Source organism: Tasmannia lanceolata, unplaced genomic scaffold (genome assembly GCF_043159265.1).
Source record: "Tasmannia lanceolata isolate RefF3 unplaced genomic scaffold, GAP_Taslan_0.1 ptg000012l, whole genome shotgun sequence".
NCBI lineage: Eukaryota > Viridiplantae > Streptophyta > Magnoliopsida > Canellales > Winteraceae > Tasmannia > Tasmannia lanceolata.
Genome location: NW_027518689.1, coordinates 20616284 through 20642503, shown reverse-complemented (window position 1 = coordinate 20642503; position 26220 = coordinate 20616284).

Below are 26220 nucleotides of genomic sequence, written 5' to 3'. Positions count from 1 at the left end.
GTAAGCTCCAGCTAACACTATCATTGCCCTTGCAATGATAAATTGGATAGGATAACTGTCAGCCTAAGTTGGTCTTCAACTAGTAAGGGGGTACAACTCATGAGACTTTGATAGTCTCCTAAAAGGTTGACTCCCTAACGAGACAAAGCTTGTCTCCTAAGAGGATATAACTTTGTTTACATGAGACATAGCTTGTCTCCCAAAGGGTGCGACTTTATATCGAGACATAGCTTGTCTCCTAAAAGGATGGGCTTTTCTGCATGAGACATAACTTGTCTCCTAAAAGAGTGGGCTCTAGATGACTCTTTCATTGCCCTTGCAATGAAGGGAGCTATTGTTTAAAGAGATATCTAACTAAAAAACCAAGCTAGTCTTTTATAAGAGAGAAAAGGGAAAGAAATGCTATTGGGACTATATAAGTCCTACTAAGGATGGGCTCTATACAACCAAAGGACAAATTCCTAAAATTAACACAAATTTCATAAGAGATTCAAGGAATACATGAATTTAGGTTGAGAACAATCAATTATACATATATAGATGTATCTAAGTTGAATCATGACAGATATTTTATCATGCAAATATGATATATTTTAATCAATGTAAAGCTAAATACTAAGCTATTATCAACTATCCCTTCTCGAAACTATTACACATAAACTAAACTATATGAGCAATAAATTATCCAAGCATTAAATTGCATGTAAACAATAATTTATGCAAGAACTGAACTATCTATAAGCCAAAATTATACTGAACTATGTATATAAATCATGACTTGTGCAAGAGGTGAATCATAAGTAAAGAATGAGCTACACAAAATTGAACTAAGACTTCTATAAGGACTGAAACCTATGCAAACAGGGAATCTCACAACTGAACTATACATAAGAAATGATTTACACAAGAAATGAATTATACACAAGTAAGGAGCTATACAAGGCTAACTGTGTGTGTGAGCAATGATTTACACAAGAATTGGACCATATATAATCGGGCTAATGTTATGACACAGAACAGGGATTTAAACTACAAGAAAATGAGCTGATTCTATGTCATAAAGAAAGTATTTAAACCACAAGAGAATGAAGAAAAGGACTGAACATGCACCCCTACTAATACATACAGTACTAGTAATAAAGAAAGAGACTGAACTTATGCTGCTACCAATATTAGCAATGAAGAGATAGACTGAATTTGTATCTTTCCCTACTAAATACAATGATAAACAAGAACCGAGTAAATGACAAAGTATGGCTGTGCTGACATGATTCTTCAAAAAGAAATAAAAGAAATGGGTCTCTAATTATTTATAGTTTTCGAAAGGATATATCTTCATGACTCACTACATATCTTATTATTCAGCTTTTAAGTCAAATTTACCTTGCCTATGATTACAGACCTAATAAAATGATATCTATTAAAAATTGTAAAGCATATTTAACTAATGATCTTATGACTTACAACAATATTCTTAAGTATGCATACAAATGGAGTTCAGTTCCAAAAAAAAAATCATTTCTAGTAAAATCTTGGATAAAATAATATTTCAGATATGATTATCATGTACCTCATAACAGAGTAACTATATAAAGAACATTATAATTCCTTTCTACTTCTTCTTCATTATCATCACAATGGTGGCAACAAAGTTAATAACCCAAAATAAATTCTATTTCAGTTCACACTATCAAGATACCCATCGAAAATATTTCAACTTTATTTAATCAATAAGAATATAAAGATACATAATTACACAAGGATATGTGCATGATCTTGAATTAAAGCAAGCTAAATGAACATGTGCTTGTTTCTTATATATAAACAACCATTTAACCCATGAAATATACTGTACCAATATAAATGATAACATATGAACACCTAAGCATCACAATAAAAATGCTTCACGATTCCAATTTTTCAAGCAAAATTTGAAATATTCCACAGATAAAAAAATAATAATAAAAATAAAATCATAATCTATTGATGGGGATATTAATGCTATACCTTATTTTTTTAAATAAAAACAAAGGACAATACTCCAGATAGAACAACCAAAAGAATCCCAACACATGTGGTCAATATCAGCCCACCCTAATGAGTTATCATCATTGTAACCTAACTATGACACATGCTTTTACAAAACAAAAGTTCAAGTATCAGCCTCCTAATAAGGGAATCACATCATCATAACAAAACATACTAATTCCTCTCATTTTCCAAATCTTAATTCTATGCAACTCCCAAAACCTTATTATTTTTTATCCAAACAAGGGACAATAGAATAAGCTAGAGTAATTAAATGAGCAGATCTACAATTCTATCATAACCAAAAGGTATATAAAATTAGGTTCAAGAAACAAATCAACTTACATTCCCCAATTTAGGACATGTTCATTTTCTCAACACCTGTTACCACACTTTCCTATTCTATTCGTCCATTGTCATTTTTTTTCAAGTCTCATTATTCTACAAATGTTCAAGTTAATGGAACCCATTTACACCCATGACAGAGATAAACTCTAGGTTATCCACTCAAATACTTAGCTATGTATACGTGTAATGCATTGAATATGTGACACACAAGGCATGGGTTTGAACTAAAGCCTGTGACATACGAAACCGTTCAAATCTTTGCATACTTTCTAGCCCTGATATACTCAACCAAAATCTTAAGAAAAATTGAACTTGTAAGATATAATTTGACAAATTAAACAAATGCTTTCAGCACATTGCCTAGGTATATGAATATAAGAATAGTAGGTATTCTTTTCATTTCTACTTTGAGGCATACAGGCAACAAAAAACAAAAAATAAAAATAAAATAAAAAATACAGGTCATGCCATTGTCAAGAAAGATTGTGTGAATATTGGTCATTCAAAGAAAAATGTCATCAGTACTGCCTTAACACCTCCATGATAAATACTCACCTAAACATTTCTTAATCAAGTAGCCATATCACATTATCATGAGGACTTGACGACAATCATCAAGAAAATTACAATTATTGAATGATTCCTAGCCATAACATCTAAAATAAATCAATCAACCTAAAAACAAATTTAATTAATTCAACCTGGAATTAAAGAATCAAACATACCTTTTCGAAATCAGAGTTCTTTAAAACAACGATTGTCACCTTTCTCAATCATATAACCTTTGGCACCTTGCGGTTGAGAAGATATTTGCCAAAAACGATGAGTTTCACCGAAGTATGAAGGAAATAGAACATCTACCACAGAGCTTTAAAGCTATTAAAGCTTCAATCTTCAAAGAACACAGAGCCAAAATGATCGGAGCCTTAAAAAAATTGCCACAATTAAATCTATGATGACTGATTTCATAGAGATGAGATCTTCTCCTTCTTTTTGTGACTCCTCAATGGACTGTGACAGAGCTTGGATATGGCGAGGGGAAAAACACGAATGCCGGCACCGAGAAATCTCACCAGATATGTATAAGAGGTGTGTGTTTAAAGAGGAATCGTCGGATTCCGGCGAGGATGACCGGAAAAGAGGGAGATGGAACTGAATCTAAGGCTTGTGTGATTGGATCTCTATGGAAATGAAGAGTTAGGGTTTCAAATTTAGAAATAAAATTTTTTAGGACTTTTAGAGTAGATCATGAGAAGGCAAGATAATGAGGTGAACAAAGCTTGGTTAGAAAAAGTGGCCGGAGCTAACCGAAGATCAATCGGAGAAGAAAGAGAAGAGGAACTAAGGTTTAGGAAAAGAAAATGAAGAAAAATCTGAGAACTAAGAATAAGAAGAGGAGCCAGGAGCAAAGGAGAAGAAAAACTAGTTGAGATTATTGCTTGGAATCAACCGGAATCTGGCCGGAATCCACCGAAGAAGATGATCGGAAAAAGGATCAAGATTTGGATCGAGATCTACTTTCTCTCTCTAAGCTCTCACACTCTCTCTTTCTCTAAAAATGAAATTTAGAAAAGCCCTAATCCCCTCAAATGATAGCTTAATTTGGTATTTATAGGAATTTCTGGCGATTGATATCCGCACTCCAAGTGGATGAGGCACGCGAAAAAATTGATAAACGCGCGCGCAAACCATGTCTTTTTCGGCCCAAGTTCGGCCCCTTCCAGGATAATTCACCCCACTTATACGTATTTGCACTACGACACCATCTCCGCTTGTTCGCTAGGCAAACGCGCTCGGATTTTGAAAAAATTTTGTAGGGACCCTGGTAAGTCCCTAACCTAGCTTAGGGTACAATTTGGGATCCTACCTCACTGATTTGATGGGGTTTTGCACAAAATTGAAAGGTTTAGGGCACGGTCAAAATGAGGTGTCTACAGATGCCCCTCTTTGGCAGAGCGTGCTTGTCGCGCGAATGTCAAAGTTGAACAGACAACACATTTTGACTTGCCCAAGATTGGTAAGGGAAGAAAGAATAAAGGAAGATGATTTTGTTCTGATTGAAGTTTTGGAATGGTCAGATACCTCCGGGGTCTCGATATGGAATGGATGCCTCAGGGGTCTTCAGATGGAATATGCTTTGGTTGTTTGCTTAGTGCTCTCAAAGAGATTTTGGTTCTTTCTACGCTCGGGGCGAACGCTCTCAAGGAAACTTTTCTTCTTTCTACGCTAGAGGCGAATCGGGTTCTCAGGGAGAATCGAGTTCTACGCTCGCGGCGAATGTTGAGTAAAGATTTGGTTCGACGCTCAAGGCGAATGCTTTCAGAGAAAAGTTAGGTTTTATGCTTGGAGTGAATACTTTCAAGGAGAAAATTGGTTCTTCGCTTGAAGCGAATACTCTCAGGGTGAATTTTAGTTCTACGCTTAGAACGAATGCTTTCAGGAAAAATATGGTTCTACGCTTGGAGCGAATGCTTTCAGGAAGAATATGGTTCTACGCTTGGAGCGAATACTTTCAAGGAAAAATTGGGCTCTACGCTTGGAGCGAATGCTTTCAAGAAGAATATGGTTCTACGCTTGGAGCGAATACTTTCAAGAAAAAATTGGGTTCTACGCTTGGAGCGAATGCTTTCAGGAAGAATATGGTTCTTCACTCGGGGTGGATGCTCTTAGGGAGAATATGGTTTCTTTCCTCGGGGTGGTTACTTTCAGGGAGAATATGGTTAGGTTCGAATGCTTGATTTGATTACCAACTTCGTATGTGAGTAGAAACTCCGCTGGGAATAATGAGGCAGATTCTCAATGAAATGATGAGAAAGATTCTCAGTGGAATGGTGAGACAAACTCTCAAAGGATTGCTGAGACAGACTCTCAATGGAATTCGACTGAGGAATTGAATTCAAAAACTGTGTTCAAGCTACTCTTATCTTCATTTGTTGAGAATAGCCATCTCAATCATCATTGCTCACTTGATATCTGTTATGACCTGATTGCTCAGGGCATAAAAGATGCTCCTAGTTTGATTTTACTTCCATGACAAATTCATAAGAGAGCAAAACACAAAGAAATGGTTTAAAAGCTTTTCATTTCTTGAATATTTGAGGTTATAAAGCTTTCAGGTTTACAACAGACTGTATCTGCCTGACAACCTCCTTTCATTTCCGATGATCTCTACCGTTTCAAATGGGCTTGAAAGCCCGTCAGATGGACTTGAGAATCTACCATCTTCTGAACTTCGTTCTGCTGGGTATCACCTTTGAGGAGACACAACTTCATCATTTTTCACCTTTACCTTCTTGCTTCTTGTTATCCCAGCTTTGGGAGGGATATTAGACTACACAGGCTTCCCCACACAAGACTCTGGAACTTGACCTTGACTTGACGAAGAAAGGACTTTGACGGCCAACAAACGGGACTTCGACGGACACAATGACTTAGACTTGAAGAGAGACTGAATCTGCTTCTTAGTCTGATAAGTATTTTAAAATGGTACAGTCTACCACTATTTGAATCTTTTGAAAACCGTATTTAAAGGTGTTTCATCCCTCTTTCCGGTATTTCCATCATGGTTATTATCCCTTTGGATTGCTTAGTCTTAACCCCCTTAGCTTAAAGAGTGTCAGAAAAATCTTTGCTGGCGCTTACTCAAACTTTGGAGTAGTGCCGCCAAAAAATAATGAAAGTCTTGTTGGCTTTCAGAGGTTCTGTCCTTTATGAAGTCACTGCCATGACCAAATCGCCTTTTTTAGGTTTTCGATTTAGCGGACCGTATGCGTTATATTTTGCCTGGACTGTCTGCCCTTGCAAATTTTCTATCCAGCAGGCTCAGTACCCTGATTTTTGCCTAAGCCACCCTTTTGGATTTTTAGCTTAGCGGGTGAATGACCCTAACTTTTGCCTAGACCGCCCTTGTGGGTTTTCAGTCTAGCGGGTCTAAGACTCCATCATTTTTTCTTTTTCTTTCTGTTTCTCTACAAACTTGGGCCTAAATACACCAGAAGGACTTTTAGGTAGGCTTGGGTTCAAACAGGTTAACCTTTGGTAAGTTTTCATGTATTTGACCGAATCTAGCCCTCCAGACTGCCTACGTATCCCCAAAGAAAATGGAAATCAGGTCCGCGTAGTTCGCCCATTTGGGTTTCAAGGTTTGTTTGTTTTGTTTCTTTCTTCTCCAAGGATTTGAAAGATTTGAAGGATTTGACCGAACCCGAATTGATCAGGTTGCCTACGTACTATGTAGAAAGGGATCAGGTCATGACGTAGTTCAGGTTCAATATCTTTTATAACGCAAGTCATAAAAGATGCCCCTGGTTTGAGTTTATCTAAGAAAGAAGGGTTTTTTTTTAGGCCCAAAGGGTTTACAAATAGTTTTTGACTTTGAGGTTGTTGGCTTTTAAGCTCTGATCGACCAAAGACGGCCTCCTGATGTATCTAAGCATAGTACTTCTTTAGTTGGTCCAGGTTTGTAGGTTCTGTTAATTTTTCTCCATTTTCATCGAGGAGTCTTACAGCTTTTCCAGGCAGGACTTCATCAACAATGTAAGGACCAGACCAGTTTGTTCTGAACTTTCCTCTGGGATCAAACACCGGTGCCCAGTAGGACTTCAAGACGAGATCTCCTGGCTTCAAGTCTCGGACCTTGACTTTCTTGTTGAATGTGCTTTCGATTCTTCTCTGATACCCTTGGATGTGGTATAAGGCTCTCAGCCTCTCTTCATCTATCATCTGCAGCTCATCATGTTTGGCTTTGGCCCACTCAGACTCTGCAAATTCGCTTCCATCATTACCCTTAAGGATGGAATTCTCAGCTCAACAGGCAAGACTGCTTCCATTCCATACACCAACGAGTACAGAGTTACACCTGTAGAGGATCTGATCGATGTCCTATAAGCCCATAAGGCAAAAGGAAGTTTGTTCGACCAATCCTTATAAGTCTCGGTCATCTTACTGATTATGACCTTGATGTTCTTATTTGCTGCCTCTACAGCCCCGTTTGTCTGAGGTCTGTAAGGAGATGACTTGTGATGCTTGATTTTGAACTCTTCACACAGGTGTACTACCTCTTTCTTGAAGTGAGATCCATTATCAGAAATCAATTCTTGAGGTACTCCATATCTGCAAATGATATTTGCACGGATGAACTTCGCAACTGTGTTCGAAGTTATGGAAGCATACGAAGCAGCTTCTATCCACTTCGTGAAGTAGTCAATGGCTATTAGAATATACTCATGTCCACTTGACGACTTTGGATCAACTTTGCTAATGATATTAATCCCCCATACTGAGAATGGCCATGGCGACGTCATAGAGTGTAACTCTGACAGAGGCACATGAATAAGATTCGCATTGACTTGGCATTTATGACATTTCTTCAGGAATGCGAAGCAGTCTGCTTCCATTGTGGGCCAGTAGAATCCAAGTCTTAGGATTTTCCTTGACAACATCTTACCATTCATGTGAGGGCCACAAACACCTTCATGTGTTTGCTCTATGAGCTCTACGGCCTGATCTTTATCAACACACAAAAGTTGTATCCCATCAAATGACATTCTGTACAATTCTTCACTACAAATGATGAAGTTGGCAGCGAACCTCTGAAGAGTTTTCCTCTCTTTGCTGGAAGCCTCAGGTGGATGACCCTTGCCTGAAATGAGATTTATAATGTCTGTGTACCATGGCTTTCCGTCTGGACATCTGGCTGATATCTCTATGGCATTCACATGTGCGGGAGCCCATTGTAACCTCACAGCTAAAGGTTGAACCTCCATCGTCACAGAAATGTCTAACATTGACGCCAGAGTAGCCAAAGCATCGGCAAAGTGATTCTTGGTCCTTGACAGATGAGTGAAAGTGACACTTCTGAACTTCTTGACCAGGGATTCGAGATATATGTGATATGAGATCAACCTCGCCTCTTTTGTTTTCCAATCCCCATTTATTTGACAAATGATCAGGATTGAGTCCCCAAACACATCTATATCTTGAATTCGTAAAGCCAAAGCTGCATCAAGTCCTGCAATGCATGCTTCATATTCTGCCATATTATTGGTGCATTCAAACTGCAACTTGATGGATATAGGGATATACTCCTTCTTTGGAGATACTAAAACTGCCCCTATTCCTTGGCCATGATTATTGACGGCTTCGTAAAAGTACATAAGCCACCTGGTACTCAGGGTCTTTTCCTCAATGTCCATGATCTCTTTATCATGAAAGTCAGCCTTCAGAAAAGCATTCTCCTCAACAGGAGCATTAGCCAGTTGCTCAGCTATGACCCGTCCCTTAATTGATTTCTGAGTGACATAAGTGATGTCAAATTCAGACAACAGCAACAACCATCTGGTTGTTCTTCTAGTAAGAGCGGGTTTTTCGAACAAATACTTCAACGGATCCATCCGTGAGAGCAAAAGTACTTTATTCGATAACAGATAATGTCTAAGCCTCTGAGTTGCCCAAACCAATGCTAGACAAGTCTTTTCCAAGATAGTGTACTTGATTTCATACTCGAGCATTTTCTTGCTGATATAGTAGATAGGCTTTTCTTTCTTAGACCCTGCATCCTGCTGAGGAAGCAGACAACCCATTGCTGTATCTGTGATAGATAAGTACAACAACAGTGGTTGACCAGGAATTACTGGGGATAGGACAGGAGGCAAAGACAAGCACTGCTTGACCTTTTCAAATGCTTCCCGACATTCTTCATTCCACTTCTTGGGAGAATTCTTCTTTAATAACTTGAAGATGGGTTCACATGTCATGGTTAAATGAGATATGAATCTCCTCAAGTATTGCACTTTGCCAAGGAATCCACGGATCTGCTTTTCCGTCTTTGGTGGTTGCATTTCTTGGATGGCCTTAATCTTCTGAGGGTCCACTTCGATTCCTCTCTCGCTGACCATGAATCCAAGCAACTTCCCTGATGTGATCCCAAATACACATTTGCTGGGGTTCAAGCGAAGCTGATATTTTCTAATTCTTTCAAAGAACTTTCTCAAGGCTATTGTATGCTCTGATCGAGTCTTTCCTTTGACAATCATGTCATCTACATAGACCTCGACCTCCTTATGAATCATGTCGTGAAGAAGAGTAGTCGCAGCCCTCTGATAGGCAGCACCAGCATTCTTGAGTTCAAAAGGCATCACTCTGTAGCAATATGTCCCCCACTGAGTAATGAACGCTGTCTTCATCATATCCTCAGGCGCCATTTTAATTTGCTTGTACCCTGAGAATCCATCCATGAAAGATAAGAGTGCATGTCCAGCTGTATTGTCAACCAGGAGATCAATGTTCGGAAGCGAAAAATTGTCTTTCAGACTTGTCTTGTTCAAATCTCTGAAATCGACACACATCCTGACTTTCCCGTCCTTCTTGGGCACTGGTACAATATTTGCAAGCCATTCGGGGTATTCAACTACTTCGATGAATTTTACTTCGATTAGTTTCTTAACCTGATCATGAACTTTCAACTCCCATTCTGTTTTAAGTTTCCGGAGTTTTTGCTTCTTCGGCTTGATGCCAGGGATTAGAGGTAATTTGTGTTGTACAATGTCCACATTGAATCCTGACATGTCATCGTAAGATCAAGCAAGAACCTCTTTAAACTCTTTTAGCAAGGTGATTAATTATTCGCGCTCCTCAGGAGATAAAATTTTGCCAATCCGTATCTCCCGAATTAAGGCTTCATCACCTATATTTACGGTTTCAATTTTCTCTTAAAGTAGTTTTGCTCGGCGACTCTCCTCTTATTGAATCATATGTTTGATTTCAAGGGGAGTGTCATCGACTTCCTCATTAGAGGGGGAGTCTTGATTATCATTATTAGTTACTTAATCAGGTTTAGAAGCAGAATCAGTAACAGAGACAAATACAGGAATATACGCAAAAGAGTCTTTTATTTCATCGGAATCAATGATTACATCAGTAAGATAACCCACAGCAGGCTTTACAGACTCTGAAACAGAATGAAAAGACAAATTGACATCAGTGTCAATACAATCAGAATTATGTACAGACGAAACATCAATGAAGACGTCCTCAGACTCGGACTCCACGCCACCAGGGATAGACTCGTCATCAACTCCAGAAGTAGACCCGACCTTTACAGTACCTGCATCAAAAGAAAAGTTAGAAATGACACTCTGGGACGGACTCAGAAACAGACACAAATTTTGAAACGACTGACTCTTTTGAAGGGACTGGACTATACTGAAAGACTACTTGGGGTATAACCTGTGAAGTCCAGTTATCCAAAACTCCCTCAGCTGGGGTAATGGAGCTTCTTGGGTTCATGAAAGGTATGTCTCCTCCAATCATCGCAATGACTGGTGTCTCAACTTGAAACAAGGAGTCTAGGAGTTCAGATTCAAAGTTTTCAACCCAATCTATCCCTGGCTCAGCTGTCTCTGCAATCTGCTCAAAGAAAAAAATTCTCTGGCAGATCATCGGTAAAGAAAATCTCTAGTCCTAGCAATTTTACCCCATTCTCATCATACCAAGGCTCAGAAAAACCATAAAACGGACAATCAGCCCCTTCTTTTCTGAATCTGCCATCCATCACCATGTTGAACGGACCCATAGGAAACTCTAAACCTCGGCGACGACACTCGGCCCATTTTAGCATGTATGCTTTCATTTCAGCATGTATGCTTTCATTTCCTGGACTTCTTTTCGAGTATGCTGATACCCTAACCCGAATAATCCATTCACCGCCTTCATCACTGGCCATTCAGTCAAGCCTTGCAAATTCCTTCCCAGGCCAGCTTCAGGGACATACCCATGTCGTCGCATTATTCTCATTACATGGACATTGGTGCTTGTCAAAAACATGATCTCCTCATTCATGGCCTCCTCCATAGTAATAGTAGAGACCTCTAGTGAAAATCCTGTTAGGCTGACATCCTTGGCATTTTCGACAGCTGATTCAGCGGTTATCTGCCCAATTTCAGGTTCTGGATCCCCTCGTACTGTAATCACTCTGTTATTCCAGATGAATTTAAGTTTCTGATGTAGCGTTGAAGGAATAACTCCGACCTTATGCAGCCAAGGTCGGCCCAGCAGAAGAAAGAAAGAGGTTTTGATATCAAGCACTTGGAACTCGACTTCAAAAGTCTCTCCTCCAATCTCGATCTCAGTGGCCAATATTCCGATCACATCTCTTCTAGTGCCGTCATACGCCAATATACCATGTTCAAATGGTATGAAGCTATCTGGCCCAAATGCCAAGGTAACGGCGGTGCTCAAAGGACATACGTTCAAGGCTGACCCGTTATCCACTAGCACTTCGGGCACTCTCTTCTTGTTACAAATTATGGTAATCCTGGGAGGACGGGTATGGTCTCTTCCTTCTGGAGGGAGGTCTTCGTTAGTAAAAGATAATTCCCTAGAAGCTCTTGTCACGGCCACTAAGCTGACCAACTCGGCAGGGGTGATTTCAACTGACACTTGAGACGCATTTAACTCACGGAGTACTACTTGTCTGGACACATTAGCTTGCGTCTGTGGACCCCGATCCAAGAGAGGCAGGGGGACGAGCCCCCCAGAAAGTCTCTGGATCATCCACGTGAAGGAGAGCTCCACCAAGGAACTCTCGAAAGAGTGCCCCTCACAGCATGAGTGGCGATGTAAAGTGAGATACCTCTCGATTCGGGGACTAGCCCGGATTCGAGGCGTACCTTAGACATAGAAAGAGTCGCCATCCAAAGAAGTAGGCCCTGGATCCCATGCTGTGCTCTGTCGCAATAAATAACCAGAGATACAAAAGGTCCGTGCCTGATGACGAATGGGGAAGGGGTTAGGCGCCCCCAATTTGCCCAAGTGCAAGCACCTGGTCTCTTATGCCATTTATTATTAACTTTGAAGAGTTTTGGGCGAAAATCATGCGAAATGGGAACGAATATCCCCGAGATAATGTCTAGCTAATCATGCATGTCTCGGAGATGAATAAGAAGCACACACAAAAGAAAATGAAAGACGTGCCACCTAAGAATAGCTTGGTTATGAGTGTCATGCCTAATTGATGTCTAAGTTCCGATGGGCAAACACATGCACACTACAACTAAAGATATAAGGTCTACCCAGGAATGTAAGAAAACACAGCAAAACATACAGCACAACGCATGACTCGACACGACAAACCCTAAACTCTAAGGTGATACTTGACTCGGACCAGGATGGCCATCCATCCTGGCTGCACTACGTATCCCGGCCTCAGGCAGAATCAGAGTCAACATAGTTCGGCGACCTATGCTAAACTACAATGCCTAACCATCTAGGACCGCTATCCTAGACTCGATCAACTAGACCTGACTAGTTTTTAAAGCTTCTTGCGCCATTACTTAAGTTCAAGTGAATGGTAATTTTTAGGACTCCCTATATGCCCTAACTAATGCAGGTGGACCCTACACCCTATGTATGACTAGGCTGTGCGTCCTAAGGAAAACCATGGGCTATCTAAGTGCATTCTAGTCTAGCCATCGGATCGACTAAGTGTTTAACCGACCACGACTCGAAGCCTCCTAACTCTAGGGACACTCACACGACCAGACACACAAAACAACCCAATCAGGACTCCTAACTCTATGGGAAGACCTTTTGAAAATGATTTGCAAGGTTATTTTGAAGAATTTTTGTAGTTTTGGAAGGTTTGAAAGGTTTTGAAGCTTATAGAAGTTTTTGAAGTTGTGAAATTTGTGACTGAACTCAGGATGCCAGCTGCACGCTGTAGACACCCCCATTTTGCTCCGCTTTAATCAATGAAGTGGTTAGTGTCTTTTTATCGGTTTTCTAGTATTTTTTATTTTTCGTGTCCGCCTCTTATGTCTTCTCTATCTCTTCGGTCATTTCCGCTGTGTTTCGCATTTTTTTCGCCGGGTGTTGAGGAGGGTTATTCGCATGAATCTAAACAAGAGAGAGAGAGAGAGAGAGAGAGAGAGAGAGAGAGAGAGAGAGAGAGAGAGAACTTTGGAATAAGTTACTTCGGGCAGAGTCAATCGAATGGGCCCGTGCAGTTTTTTTTGTAAGAAATGAGTTTTGGCTTACTTGGATCCAATATTTGAGGTTGTTAGTGGGGGAGAAACTCTCTTTGATATATCCTAATGAATCTATGGTCCTGATCATATGGGGTTAATTTCTGTGCGCATCCTGTTGTGGCCCCGCAAATAAATGATTCGAATTGCTTGTAGAAATGATTTAAGGGATGCGCAATTAAAATCACATCGCAGCACATTATTTGGATGGTTATGATTAACCCACGGAAATGATTTGCAAGGTGTAACCAATGCGCGTTGCTGCTTATCAATTGAACGATTAGGATCATCCCATGGAATTGATTTTGATGAGCTCGACTAATGTACATTATGGCCCATAAATTGGATGGTCTAGATTATTCTGGGGAAATGATTCAAAGGGTATCACCTGTTCACACATTGAACCCAATAAATCAATGGTGTGAATCACTCCGTGGAGAGCATTTGAAGGTACAATTAATTTGCATGCCATGGTCAAATAAATTAATGGTTCGGACCATCCTATGGAAAATGATTATGTAGGGCCCAACTTGTTACATTAAGAGCTTACAAAAAGAATGGTCAAGATCGTCATATGGGATAATGTAGGGAGTACAAACTGAGGAAGTACAAATTGATTTACATAGGGGCCAATAAATGGACAATTCGGATGATTCCATGGACCTAATTTGGGAGCACTACCTATTCATCCTGTGTGGCCAATCCAATGGACGATTTGGATCAGCATATGGCAGCAATTTGAGGGGGGACACAACTTATTTGTATTATGGCCCATTGTTTGAGCGGTTTGGATCGTCTTATGGAAATGATTTGGGCTCACTTTCAATATTATTATGGCCTTTCACTTGGACGGTTTAGATCCCCTTACAAAGATGATTTATGGGGGGCAACTAATTCACATATTGTGGCCCGCAAGTTGAACGGTTTAAATCTTCCCATGAAAATGGTTTTGGGGCGCCACTTACGCGCTTAGTGGTTCGTAAAATGGATGATTGAGATCACTTTGCGTGAAGGCCCAACAATGGACGGTTTGGATCATCCCATGGTGGCTCGTACAGTACTAAAAAAAAATAATAATACTTAAGCAGCCACATCATATAAAATCTCATGGGAAGGTGTCTTTAGGCCGTTGATTGTTATATGCTTTATCATCATCTCCTTTTTGCTATCAATTTAGATCCACCATGGAGAGAAAAAAGGAACGATTATAGAAATGGGAGTGCCATTAATGAAGTAAGATAGCGTTGATATCTTTTCTCACTTGTTTTATTGTTGGAATGTGGCCAAAGATCGGAACTTCCCATCCTGTTACCTTTATTTCTCTTATTAAAGGAAGAAAGTGCTTCCCTTGATTTGGAAATTGAATATACAAGACATGTGTCATTGCTGATTTTGGATGAGTGTCATAAGGGCATATGTCTATATTTAATAAAGATTGCTACTTTGAAATGACTCGTGTAAATTACATGGAAGTAAAAATTGGGATTTATCTTAAAGTTACTATTGGTATATGTGCTCTCTTGTTATTGATTGGAAGGTTACTATCTATATTGGATTTGGGTAATATTGGTCTTCCCTTTTATTCATTATTTCAGCCCATTGGATTTCGTGTAAATCTACGCTCGTGGCAAGCTCTTTATATTATTGGCAATCAGCATCCTTCCTTTCTAAAAAAGAAAAAAAGAGGGGGTGTTATTTTGGGGAATTTTCAGCAAAGAAAAGGGATTTTCTCTAAAAAAAAGGGGCGGGAGGATACACGTTTGGAGGGAGGATCCTTGGAGAATGATAGGGGAACGGTTTCATCTCTTTTCCAGGGCTCGATCTTCACTCCCAACATCCCATTTTTTGGCAGCCCTCCTTTCCAATCTCTAGGTGACTAACAATTTCATCTCTCTCTCTCCCTCTCTCTCTTCCATTGACGAACTCGAGTTCTATTCCTCTTCTCTCGCCGTTATCTCTGTGTCGGCAAATTCTCTCGGACGCGGATTGGATCGTCACCAAAGCGGTTTATCTCTTCCGGCGATTCGGATTTTCTATAACGTATAAAAGGGTGCGACAAAGCGTATACCTTGGATTTACGCACCCTAGAGACGAGAAGTGCGACCAAAGGTAGGTTCATTCTTCTCAGATTTTTCTAGAATTATTCCGTACTTTTTTACATATTTTTGCATGGTTTTAGTCTTTACGCTTATTTAATTCAATAATATATGGGTTGGATCAAAATCGGGTTTACATGAGTGTTTCAAAGTCCGATTCGTCTCAAAATTTAATGCAATGATCTATTTAATGGGACTAAAAGAACTATAGGATTTGATCAAACGTTAGATCTAAGGATTTCTAGAATTTGAATGAAGTTTGAAATTTAATTTGAAATAATGACTGGAATATTAGGAAATTGGAAAAAATAGCTACCTTAGGATGATCTGTTTCTTGGAATATTATAATTTTCTTATCTTCATCATATCAGAACAATGTTAAAGGACATCTTTCAAAGTCTTAATTTTCTCAAAAATCATGTTTAAAAAATAAAAAACTCTTAAAAGACATCTTTTTGAAGAAGAAAAATGGAAAATATACCAAATAAGTTCTAAAATTAATAAAATTTTGTAGTAAAATAATATGATGCTGATATACTCTTCCATGAATTTTAAATGATTTTAGGATTCTATTTGGCATATCGTTTGATATTTTCTTTTGAAATAGCCAGATTTTGTGAGGTTTTTTATTAATATCAAATCATAATTAAAATTTTTAAAAATTTTACAGTAGTCTTATATTATAAATATTATGTTACTGTAAAAGATTTAATTGATTTGGATTTTTTTTCCTAGGGGATGCTGTCTAAATTGAAAATCTGATCTGAATCTTTAAAAATATGAAATTGATAGTAAATCGTATATAAAATTTATGAAATTGTCACAGTAGACTATATTCATTCATATCTTGTTACTGTAGAAATTTAAAGTTATTTTGAATTTTTTTGCAATGAGTTCATTTGTAAAATCATCCATGTGATCTAAAATTGATAAAATCTATTAAAAATTGAAATTAACCAAAATCATTATGAAAACTTCCAGGGAATTTTAATTTTCTGTCACGTATGCATTCCTTAAGCCGCTGAAACAAAAATCTTAGGAGTCTTAGATTTCCTTTGTAAAATGGTCATGCTAGGATAGTTTAGATGCCGAGATCGTAACCACAATCGTATACTAATTGCGATCGATCCAGCATAATTGGAGTGTGCAAATTATAGTATGTTATTAGCTCCGAGGTCCACTGTCCATGGAAATTCTGAGAAATATGCCAGGCAATAAGATACTATAACTTACATGCTAAATTATACGAGGGTTGAGAGCACGATTCCCTTCCATGGTTGCGATTCAAGGCTGAAGCTTGCGAACCATAGAGCCTTTGGTATTCCTTAGATGTTTAGGAACCGAAAATCCTTGAAATCTGAAAATTATAAACTTCAACAAATTGAATCAATTTACCTCGTGTCTTTCGGAACCGTTGGATTGCGGTTTCCATCGTAAGAACCATTAGAGCCATATTTAGAAACACTTACGTCATGTCGTGTCCTAGGTTTTAGGGAGTCCTAGAGTTAGGAGTTCAGCCTCGTCATGGGCGTTTGCTATGTATAGCAACCGTCCCATAGATCTAGTTACACTAGTCACCAAAATTTTCCCTAGGATAAGCCTAGTTACATAGGATGTAGGTTAATCTGCATTAGTCTAAGGGACAACTTGTACTTAGATAGGATCATATAGCATCTTCGATGAAGTCCTAGGATAATAAAATCTTCAACTTGAATTAAATAACTTCTCTTAAAACTGTTGAAACAATCAATCTAGTCTAGATTGGTGTCTTAGATGAGTTAGGCATAAGTAGCTTAGCTTAGGTGCACCGAACTACGTCGACTTTGATCCCAGTGAGGCTTGGGTACGTAGGCAGCTTGGATGCTTGATGGCATACCAATCACGAGTCGGCCCCACACACAAATGGTGGGGTTTTGTATATTAGTTTTCTTATAAATTCTTAATTAAAATATGTAGGATTTCCCTCAAATTAGAATTTTAGGAGAACTTTCACTTAGATTGAATTCAAATAAATTAAGAAAGTCAAGATACACATTTAGGAATTACACTGAAATTAGATCTTAGGATGCATGTCATGTAGTTCGCACATTAATATAGAGTTAAATGAGCCATTTAAAAGAAATTCAAAAGAGTTAACTTTTGGAATTGAAGACCGATTATCGGACAGGAATGGTGCATGTGGTGGTAACTCCCCATACCTTCCATTCTCGTAACCAGGTAACGAGTCTAGATTTCTGGTCAATTATGGGTCCTAGATCCCTCATCTAGGTGGCGACTCTGTCACTCTCTTTTGCGTGGAATTCCGATTGCCTTAATAATCCCAAGTTCACGGAAAAGATGAATTAAATCACACCTTGCTAGGCTTGGCGGCTTACCCCTGCCCTTATGGGTACTGGGTTGCACGTTTGTTTGCACCCTATGGCTTGGTTACTGCCTGCTTGGTTGGGTAATTAAAATCAATAATAAAAAACACACGCCATTCGCGTGGGTACGAGAGACCAAGAGAGAGCGTGGTGCCTCGTTCGCCCGCGGCCCTCTCGCGGGATCGGGTCCCACACACGCCTGAGCTGCCTACGTACCTCTCAGCTAGGGATCAAGCCATCCGTAGTTCGGACGAAATAGTGAGAAATATTTGTAAAAATGGTGACTGGACTCAGAATGCCTGCTGCATACCTGAGCTGCCTACGTACCCCTCAGCTAAGGATCAAGCCATCCGTAGTTCGGATTGGATTTTCCTAACTACACTCTTAGTGACTCAAGATTTTTGATGATTTTTGATGTTTTGAAGTGTTTTTGTTATTTTTGACACAAGAGGCCAGAATCCTATCATCATAAGGGTAGGACAGACTCCTGATATCCCGCAAAGGTTGGACGGCATCCTATGCTTTGCGGGGGGATTGGATAGAATCACGACTCTGCAAGGGTTGGACAACATCCTATACCCTGCAAGAGCATATAAAAATCACATGACTTAATGAGAGGATGGACAGAATCCTAACTCCTACGATGATAGGACCGACTTCTAAACTCTCTATGACTGACTCTAAAGAGGAAGAAATCCCTTAACCTGAGAAGACTCTAAAGCAGGAAGGGAAGGGGTTGGCTCAAGAAGCATTCCGTCATAGCCTGGTGCTACCCAAAATATTTTAGGCTAATCTTCAACAAAACAGTGAAACCATTCCAACTCAAATTACCAACTAGCCATTGGAATCATTTGAGGAAAAAAAGTTGGGTGCTGCCTAAACCATGATTATCTGCTATGTATGACTTGTACCCTTTAATCTTAGACAAAGCAATCACAAATGTAAATGGAAAACTAAACACAAGGCCAAGACTATATACTTTATGCTTTTGATACATGACACCCATAGCAAAGTGTACAGGAAATCAGGTTAGAATGGGACTTTTCTCTGGTTCCTTGTTGATCATAAGAAACAACTCCCATGGTTAAAACTGATGTAACCAATCTGACTATTCTTTTAAATAAATCTCAGTGATCCAAATACCAAGAAGAAGAGGAAAAGTAGAATAAAATGGGAATGGAATTCAGACCACTTCAAAGTAGTGAAGAAGGAAGTATACCCCAAAGCCACACAGATTACCTGATGGAAATTATTGCCGGAGCTAGCGATGACGATCGGCGCTTCGAGAGTGGTAACCGGAGATGCAATCGCAACCTCTGGATTCAAGGATAAATGATCAGGTTTAGGAATCCCGGCCGAACCCTTCACTTCTTCCCTTCTTTTTATAATTTCTTCTTCAAACCTCAACTCACGGTTCTTCTTTCTTCTTTTCTTAAAACTGTGTGTGTGAGAGAGAGAGATATATATAGATCAGACCCCCTTCTTCATCTTGATTGAGTGGAGTTGCCGAGGTCACCTGAGTAGAATTTCACAAAGGGTTTTGGTATATGGGTTCAAAGCATGTTTGGAATATGGGAGTTGGGTTGGTGATGGCGTGGTGGAGATGAAGATTCAAGGTGGGAGTGGAGGTGGTGGTTGGTGATGAGGTGGTGGATTTTGAGTTTTCGAAGTGGGTTAGCTGGGTCGGATTCCATGGGGGTTTGAAATGGGTTTGAATGGGATAGCAGCAGAGGAGGTTGATGAAGGAGATGGGTGGCTGTGGAGGAGGTTCGGCCGGAGTAGTTGCAGAGGTGGAAGAAGGTGGCCGACCGGAGTTGGGAGAAGCGGCCGGAGGTTTTTTTTTAAAAAGGGTTCCACAAATGTGGGTTTTAAAATGGGTTTTGGGTAGAGAGGGGTTTGGAGGTGAAAATAGAGGGGATAGAATGGGGGGAGATGGTGGCTCAGATTCCGATGGGTTGCTGGCCAGAGATGGGTTTGGCCTCGCCGGATTCCGGCTGGCGGTGGTGGTGAAGAGGGTGAAGATGGGGGAGGTGATGGAGAAAATGGAGGAAGAAGAGGTGGAGAAAATGGGGTTTCGAGAGAGGATGGCTGAGGGGGTTTAATGGAGGTGGAGAAGGGTCGGAGTTGCAGAGGTTGGGGTCGGAGAAGATGGCCGATGGGTCGGATTCCGGCAAAGTTGTCGGAATCGATGGAGATGGGGTTTGCGGATGGGGTTCGGTGGCTGATGGTGAAGATGAGAGGAGAAGAAGGAGGAGATAGGGGCGGCTTGGCCGGAGGTTGGAGGGTGGCCGGAGGATTGTCTCTCTCGATTTTTCCTTCAAAAATGAGCCTCCCTCCTTTCGAGAAACTCTAGTTCGATGCATATAAAGGGAATTTTTTTAAAATTTTTTCCTCCCCCCTCCATTTTCCATGGACAGCCACAATCTAGTGCATTTTGACTACTCCTTTTATACTACCAGGGGGGTCCTCAGGTAGAAAATAGGGCGAAAGATTCCCCTCTCTCTAAATGATCCTCACCCTTTGATTTGATCCAAGGGTCACTAAGGATTGTTTACACCTTAAGCAATATTAGAATTCCAAAATTACCCCTCTAAAGGTGGCAAATCACCATTTTACCAAACAAAATATCTTGCCTTTTATAAAAAAAAGGAGGGCGATATCTACACAACCAAGCTTTGATAATTCACCCTATCACAACCCAACTTTGATTATTGCACATACTTCGCCTGTCTTATTCTACATTTCTCGCCCGATTGCCATGTAATTTTGCAGGGGTATCCCCGAGAATACTAACAACCTCCTGGGGGATTTGGACCCAGGAATACGCACAATAAGATGCTCGAAACTCAAGCCTTCTCCTCATTTTGGGCCCAGTCCTTCAGGAATTTTGAGATTAATTTCGGGACATCTTGGGACTCGGAATTTGGGAATTTTACTCGATTTTGGGGACTTTTAGGGTCCGGTCAAAATGGGGTGTCTACAACGTCTTTTTAATCTGTTTCAGCAAATTGTCCTCTTCTTCATCCAGACTCTATTTCTGCTTTTGGTTTTCTGATGCCCTTGCTACTTCAGCAGGATTTTTAACTCTCAGCTCTGCCGGTTTAAAGACACGTCCGCCACGTGTAACATGACGGAGCTCATCATCTTCCAACCTTAAAACATAAGGAACCCTCTTTTCTATCTCTTCTTCTTCATACTTGAGGACATATGAACATTCAGGAGATTCTGCAAATCCCTCATCCCGGACAGACAGTACATAAGGCTTCTGATTTTCGATACCATCATCTCCTTCTTCCCATCTCAGAACATACGGCCCTTAAGAAATAACAGCACAGATACGAGAATGGTCCAAAATGACTTCCTCTGTAAGGATCGCATAAACATTTGGTGGAGGGATTGCATGTGTCGGCAAAGGATTGCGAGTGACGTTAGGAACTTCAATAGTAATTTTCTATGCCTCAATCATAACTTGGATCTTATGCTTCAATGCCATACATCTATTAGTCAGATGTCCGATACTCTGATGGTATTCGCAATAATAATCCTTCCTCCAGTACCTTGGGAGAGGATTTGGAATTTCTCTAGGTTCTAGCAGTTCAATCTTCTTCTCCCTCAACAATTTCTTCAATGCCACTGAAAGGGAATATGGCAAAGGATCGAATCGTCTCGGTTCTTTCCTCTCCGGGCGACCTTCACCAAAGTTTACCCTCCTTGCTGGCGGGGCAGTATTCACATTATGAACCTCCTTAGGTGCTATCATTGGTCTTTTCCCTTCTCTTGAATCAGAAGAAGTTCTTGACCTTAGGCTCTTGGACAAGGCCTCCTCTATTTAGGTTCCAGTCTTAATGAGATGACTGAAATCAAGAAAGTATTGAATGGCCATATGATGATAATATTATGGAGATAGATTCTTCACCACAATTTTAATTTGGTCCTCATCTGACAGACGATGAGTCATCTGTGCAGCTTTTTTTCTCCATCTGCGGATGAAGGAAGTGAAGGTTTCATTGTGGCCTTGCTTCAAAGCTTTGAGATCTCTTTTGGTTACGTCGATCCCCTCCTCCATGGAGAATTGCTTGATGAACCTATTAGCAATGTCTTCCAAGGTTCAGATCTCTTCAGATTTTAGGCTCAAGAACCACTTCTTAGCCGTTCCGACCAAGGATCGAGGAAACAAGAGAGCAACCTGCTCTGGAGATAGACCGTGCTGCTATAGAAGCTGAAGAACTGACATTAATTGACTTCTAGGGCACCCCGTCCCATCGTATTTATCTATATCCGGTACTTTGTATCTCGGAGGCAGTGTGACTCCTGGATAAATCATGAAATCTGCCATGTTCAACTTCTTCGGGCCTTGGAATTTTATATTTTTCATCTCCTGGGCCAGCCTGTCCAGTCTGTCTGTTATCACCTTGCCCTTATCAGCTCTATCCAGGTGAGGGTGACAATTCTCTTCTGCATACTGCTCATTCTCAAAGTCATCCTCAACAATGAACACTGCTGGTCTAGTCATCATAGGAGGTGGGGGAGGTATGACCGGGGGTTGCCGAGGTGCATGCTCTTTGGAAGTAGACTCTCTGTCATTTTTCAATGTGACTATCTCCTCATTCATATTATTCATTTGCTGGAGCAGTATTGTTCTCTTTTTTTTTGAATGTCCCATCGCAGAAGGCGTTTCGTTGTCCGGCTGTTGCATGAGAGAGCAGCCACATAGGCTCACTTTTTGGCAGATTTTGTCTTATTAACGAGGTGGCTGCTCTCTCATGCAACAGCCAGCCCACGAAATGCCTTCTGCGATGGTCCCTATCAAATGCCATATAGGCATGGTGTGACAATAGCGATTGCACAATATACAAACCAATGGTTATACTTCCAAAATAAAAATAAAAAAGCGAATTGCTATCTCCATGATGCAAAACTTTGGCATCATCATGACCAACATCAGTTCTGTTACATAACCTATAAAGTCTAACAATCTCTTCTTGCCAACAAAACAAAAGCAATCAGAGTGAAACGCCAAAGTTTTTCAACAATTGAATACTCTAGCAAAAGCAAATCAGGAAACAGGAAGCCATATGCAAAATTCACACAATTAAAGCCTAAATCCTTATACATGTGACAAATATCTGGAATGAAAGCAACTAAATCACGTGTGAATGCTCAAAAAACTCAAATTGAAAATCTCAATCCAACAAAACACTGAAGATATTAAAGACACAAACAGCTTGTTTTGCTCAAAACTGAGTAGCAAAAAAAAAAAAAATCACTCCAGAGTTTGAATATGCAAAACATCAGATAAATCAAGAACCTACAATGCCAATGTACAGGAGCAGGCACAGATTCGGACAGCAGCAGTAACCCCACAAGCATTATCACAGAATGTGGCAAAACTCGCCTTACACAGAAAATAATGCCAAAATTGCCTTACACAGAAAATAATAACTTGACCTTATGAGACCTTTGATATATTTCAATGTTGAACAAATGCCAACAGATGGTGAACTAAAGAAACTACCTACAACTAACAGAGAAAAAGAAGCTACTGATGAGCACATGTCATATCCAAAATGTTCCTTGAAAGAGTGTCGAATTTGCTTTTATGTAAGTCACACTTCTTCTTCTTTTTTCGAAATGTAACTTTTATTGATTGTAATGAACCCAAGTGCAGAAGGCGGGGACAAGATGTCCCACCATAACATATACCCTTAGCCGACTCTCATAATCAGATGCTACCAACAAAGATAACAGTCAAGAGTGTTGGTCCCACTCTCGACACCTTGTAATCAATTATAGGGAGTGTACATTGAGAATGCAGATCATTATCTGCCAACTTTTGCAATATAAGACTGAGCTGAAAAGTATAATGCAGTAGGAAGACAAGAGAAAAACTTGATGAATTATCTAAATAGTAAATTATGGGACTGCATTTCAGGAAAGAATTGGCAGCACAGAGTATGCATTGCTTGTGATGCTCCAATACTATAAGTTAACATTCACAAGTCCCATGAATTATAAATGATATAATCCAGTCCATAGATTAAGCCAGCCACTGTGATTGTAGCTCCATAAAGAGAATAAAAAGTTAAGGGAAAGGATCCATACCATAACTAGTATCAGTGGTCTAGGAACTAAATCTTTACCGAGTGATCTTTCTGATTAAAAGTAATACAAGAGAAGCCTTACTGTTTTCAATGAAAATACAGCAGGGAAGGAACTTGATAGACTGAAACAAACATTACACCCTGAATGACAATAATACAAGCATCAGCAGTACTATATTGTGAGAAGCCTGTAAATTAAGAGATATTGTCAAAGAGAAGGACTGGGAGAAGCCTGTAATTTAAACTAGATGCAAGTACAGCTAAAGAGAGATGTAAGGCACAAAGGTTGTAATTTTCGTGCTTCCAGAAATAAATTCAATTGGAGATATCTTGGGGACAAATGAATTTACTACTCACTTCAATCCTAGGCTAATGAATTAAAAAGCTCTATTGACTTAAACAATTATGAGCTCGAATTAGAATTCTCATAATTACTGAAGAGCACGAATTAGAGCTCTATTGACTTTTCTAGACTCCAATTAATTAATGAAGAGTTTGAATTATAATTCTCATGATGAAACTTTCAATCTGATAGGGAGAAAATACGGTAGGACCGTTAGAGCCCGCCACGTGTCACCCTTATATCAAAGGAATCTAATTATGATCAAGAAAAGTATAAAGACAAGTGTTGGGGGAAAACTAAATAAATTCCCCTTTTACTTTGGACACATGGCATACATACTAATGCATGGCAAGCACTACGACAAGTGGCAAACTTGCTAAAAACTTGCCATGCACAAGGACACATGGCTTATACACCAAAACATGGTGTAAGAACTCTAAGCCTATAAAAGGCACCCCCTTGCTCAACGGTAAGGGACTCTTCTCCCCCCCATAAGCATGTTTATCTCTATTAGTCTTGCTTAGATACCTGTGATACCGATACATGACTTGAGCGTCGGAGGGTGCCCCGAGTCCCCACTTCGGGGCCCTTCTAACATTGTTTTCTATGAGCGCAGGCACCCATGAATAGGAGCTCTACCAACCCAAGCTGCTGGTTTTGCCGATAGCGCTTGTCCGACGCCCAGATCCGGATTTTGGCATCATCAGATTGGTGCCATCCGTGGGACACGAAAGAAAAAATAAATCTAAGCACGACACTAGTTTCAGAAAAAATCACAATGGGGGGCAGGAGATCAGACCTCTCTCGCGGACCACCATTTGGAAAAGTGCTGGGGGCAAGAATCCACGCACTAAATTCGATATCTATGCAAATACATATCGGAGCTATTCGGTTCTCAATCCGCAGGTTTTAGATCAAGAGATCATCGCCAACACAGTAAACATTGACGGTTTCAACAAAACCAGTAAGATCTAACCCTCTTAAATTAGTTTGTGAATCCTTGTAGAAATTTTCTGATGTTTTTTCCTCACTCTTAATCTTGATAATGGCACCCTTGGGAGAGTTCGAAATATACATGATAAATCCTGTAGTCGATCGTCTGCCGGCACCGTTCTTGTGTGCGCCGGAGGGTCGACGGATGGGGTGCGGCCTTTCCTTTTCTGACCGGTCCGTCAAATATGGAAGTTGGAGTTGTTTCCATTTTTCCAAGCGTGGACCGAATCTAATTCAAGGAAAGCCGATTTCTTTCTTTCTTCGGTGTCCCTGGCCTTTCTAAAAACATCCCGTTTTTCCATTCTGGAGGAAGAAGGGGAAGAGATAAATTGTTTTGTTTTTTTTTTAAAAAAACCTCCCCCCTGATAATGATATTTACAGCCGTATTGAAAAAAATTGGCAAGAAAGCTTGACTTTCCCATCTTAGTAATATACCATATTATATTAAATATCTTGGAGCGCTTCCCAAGATAGGTACAATGATCTTGATAATAGCACCCCTCCTCTCCTCCTACATGGCTCTCTGTTTGCAAGATAAAGATGAACTTTTTATTAAGCACACGATTTGCGCATGTCTAGTAAGATGGTTGTTGCATTTAATGAAAAAACCCACGCATCAGATTTCAGTAGTGACACCCCTCGAGGAGATGGAACTCGTTTTCACGATTCTGGAAACTGGCTTTATATTTCTAATTTTATAATAAGAGGGATACCCATTTAAATAAATTAAATTTGCTTAACTTGCTATAAGTGAAATCCATTACCTTGGGGATCTAGTAAATAATGGTATTCCTAAAGCACGTGGCAAAAAAGATGGTGGGCCCTACCCAATGAGGTGGTGATACAGACCGCGGGCACTACACATCCCAATGATTAAGGTCGTGGCTGCCCCATTCCATCAAAATATGAGGCCATTATTCACCGCAC